Source organism: Crocuta crocuta, unplaced genomic scaffold (assembly GCF_008692635.1).
Source record: "Crocuta crocuta isolate KB4526 unplaced genomic scaffold, BGI_CrCroc_1.0 scaffold101, whole genome shotgun sequence".
Classification (NCBI taxonomy): Eukaryota; Metazoa; Chordata; class Mammalia; order Carnivora; family Hyaenidae; genus Crocuta; species Crocuta crocuta.
In genome coordinates, this window is record NW_027527956.1 from 1,909,480 (window position 1) to 1,912,990 (window position 3,511).

At 54.9% G+C, this 3,511-nt stretch overlaps 2 pseudogenes; one reads left to right on the forward strand and one right to left on the reverse strand.

Annotated features, from left to right (window-relative positions):
- Window positions 1-241: 241 nt before the first annotated feature.
- LOC144222222 (tubulin alpha-1C chain pseudogene) lies at window positions 242-1,377 on the reverse strand (annotated as a pseudogene).
- Window positions 1,378-1,572: 195 nt separating this feature from the next.
- On the forward strand, window positions 1,573-3,272 carry LOC144222223 (collagen alpha-1(II) chain-like; annotated as a pseudogene).
- Window positions 3,273-3,511: the final 239 nt, after the last annotated feature.

Below are 3,511 nucleotides of genomic sequence, written 5' to 3' on the forward strand. Positions count from 1 at the left end.
TTGTGTAGATTTTGGTTCCTTTCTCTTCATGAAAGGTGATAAGGTCTTCTGCAGTGGCTCCCCTCTGGTAACCATCAGTTCTCTATAGTTAAGAGTCTTGGGGTGACTGGGTGGCTCAGTAGGTTAAGCATCCAGACTCTTGATTTTTGGCCCAGGTCATGACCTCCTAGTTCATCAGTTTGAGCCCCACCTTTGGGCTCTGCGTGAACCGTGTGGAGCCTGCCTGGGATCTCTCAATTTTTTATTTATTTATTTTTTTAAACACAGCTCGCTCTAGTTTGGCCAGGTCTCCACCAGGCACCACAATGGGAGGCTGGTAATTAATGCCGACTTTGAAGCCAGTGGGGCACCAGTCCACAAACTGGATGCTGCGCTTGGTCTTGATGGTGGAAATGGCAGCATTGACATCTCTGGGAACCACGTCACCACGGTACAACAGGCAGCAAGCCATGTATTTACCGTGGTGAGGGTCACGTTTCACCATCTGGTTGGCTGGCTCAAAGCATACGTTGGTGATCTCTGCCACAGTAAGCTGTTCATGGTAGGCTTTCTCAGCAGAGATGACCGGGGCATATGTGGCCAGAGGGAAGTGGATGCGGGGATAGGGCACCAGGTTGGTCTGGAATTCTGTCAGATCGACATTCAGGGCTCCATCAAATTTGAGAGAAGCAGTGATGGAGGACACAATCTGGCTAATAAGGTGGTTAAGGTTAGTGTAGGTTGGGTGTTCAATATTGAGGTTTCTATGACAGATGTCATAGATGGCCTCATTGTCTACCATGAAGGCACAGAGTGCTCCAGGATGGTGTGGGTAGTGAGGATGGAGGGCTCAACTACAGAAGTGGAAACCTGGGGGGCTGGATAAATGGAAAACTCCAGCTTGGACTTCTTGCCATAATTGACAGAGATGTTCTATCAGCAGGGAGGTGAACCCGGAACCAGTTCCCCCTCCAAAGCTGTGGAAAACCAAGAAGCCCTGAAGACCCGTGCACACTGGTCAGCCAGTTTCCGAATTTGATACAAGACCAGGTCAATGATCTCCTTGCCGACGGTGTAGTACCCTCGGGCATAGTTATTGGCAGCATCTTCCTTGCCTGTGATGAGCTGCTCAGGGTGGAAGAGCTGGTCATAGGTGCCAGTGCAAACTTCATCAATGACTGTGGGTTCCAGGTCTACAAACACGGCCCTGGGCACGTGCTTGCCAGCACCCGTCTCCCTGAAGAAGGTGCTGAAGGAATTATCTCCTCCCCCAATGGTCTCATCACTTGGCATCTGGCCATCGGGCTGGATGCCATATTCCAGGCAATAGAGTTCCCAGCAGGCGTTGCCAACATGGACACCAACCTGGCCAATGTGGATGGAGATGCACTCACGCATGACTGAGACTTATAGGGCTCCTTGAGGCTGGAGGAGGCGAGGAGACGGCGACCAGTATCTCCCACTGACAGACTACTAAGGAATCCAATGGAGAAGCCATTTTCTACAGGGTGATGATGTGGAGACCGTTGAAGAGCTGGCATTTATATTCATGGATTCACTTCACCTGGACGTCGAAGAGCGAGTTGGGGTTGATATGGACTTCGTACTCCTTCTCCAGGTACTGCCTCTTCTTCCTGGCAGCATGGTGAGAGAGGATTCCCCGGCCTGCCTGGCCCATCGGGTGAGCCTGGCAAGCAGGGAGCTCCCGGTGCATCTGGAGACAGAGGTACCCCCGGCCCCGTGGGTCCTCCTGGCCTGGCTGGTCCTGCTGGCGAACCTGGACGAGAGGGGAGCCCTGGTGCTGATGGCCCCCCTGGCAGAGACGGCGCAGCTGGAGTCCAGGGTGATCGTGGTGAGACTGGTCCCGTGGGTGCTCCTGGATCCCCTGGCCCCGCTGACCCAACTGGAAAGCCGGGAGACCGAGGAGAAGCTGGCGCACAGGGCCCTATGGGCCCCGCAGGACTGGCTGGAGCCTGGGGAATCCCAGATCCTCAAGGTCCCCAAGATGACAAAGGAGAAGCTGGAGAGGCTGGTGAGACGGGACTGAAGGGACACCGTGGCCTCACTGGTCTGCAGGGTCTGCCCGGCCCCCCTGGCCCTTCTGGAGACCAAGGTGCTTCTGGTCCTGCCAGTCCTCCTGGCCCCGTCGGTCCCTCTGGCAAAGATGGAGCTGATGGAATCCCCGGCCCCATCGGGCTTCTGGTCCCCGCGGACGTTCAGGCGAAACTGGCCCCGCTGGTCCTCCTGGAAACCCCGGACTCCCTGGCCCTCCAGGTCCCCCTGGCCCTGGCATCGACTGGTCTGCCTTTGCTGGCCTAGGCCAGAGAGAGAAGGGCCCCAACCCCCTGCAGCACACGCGGGCTGACCAGGTAGCCGTTGGCCTGAGACAGCACGATGCCGAGGTGATGCCCCACTCAGGTCCCTCAACGACCAGATTGAGGGCATCCGCAGCCCCGAGGGCTCCCCCAAGAACCCTGCCCACACCTGCCGGGACCTGAAACTCTGCCACCCCGAATGGAAGAGCGGAGACTACTGGCTTGACCCCAACCAGGGCTGCACCTTGGATGCCATGAAGGTTTTCTGCAACATGGAGACAGGCGAGACCTGCGTCTACCCCCAACCCAGTGAATGTTCCCAAGAAGAACTTGTGGAGCAGCAAGAGCAAGGACAAGAAACCCATCTAGTTTGGAGAAACCACCAACAGTGGCTTCCACTTCAGCTATGGAGATGACAACCTGGCTCCCAACATGGCCAACGTCCAGGTGTCCTTCCTACACCTGTCCACCGAGGGCCCCCAGAACATCACCTACCACTGCAAGAACAGCATTGCCTACCTGGACGAAGCAGCTGGCAACCTCAAGAAGGCCCTGCTCATCCAGGGCTCCAATGACGTGGAGATCCGGGCTGAGGGCAACAGCAGGTTCACATACACTGTCCTGAAGGATGGCTGCACGAAACACACCGGTAAGTGGGGCAAGGCAAGACTATGATTGAGTACCAGTCGCAGAAGACCTCGCGCCTCCCCATTATTGACATTGCACCCATGGACATCGGAGGGCCCGAGCAGGAATTTGGTGTGGACATAGGTCCTGTCTGCTTCTTGTAAAAACCTGAACCCACAAACCACACAATCCATTGCCAACCTAGAGGACCCAAGTATCTTCCAGTCCAGTCACTCTAGGGCTCTGCACTGAATGGCTGACCTGACCTGATGTCCATTCATCCCACCCACTTAGTGTGGACTTTTTGCCTCTCTTTCTGAGAGACCTGAACTGGCCAGACTGCAAAATAAAATCTCGGTGTTCTAATTATTTATTGTCTTCCTGTAAGATCTTTGGGTCAAGGCAGAGGCAGGAAACTAACTGGTGTGAGTCAAACGTCCCCTGAGTGACTGTCTTCAGGCCCCCCCCCCAAATTTTTGCCTGTGCTCAGGCAAATTGTCATTTAAATTGTGTGAGAAAATAGGGGGGAAAAACCACTTTGAATCTGAAATTTTACCTCTTATTATCAGCTTTGCCCCAGAACAAAACAA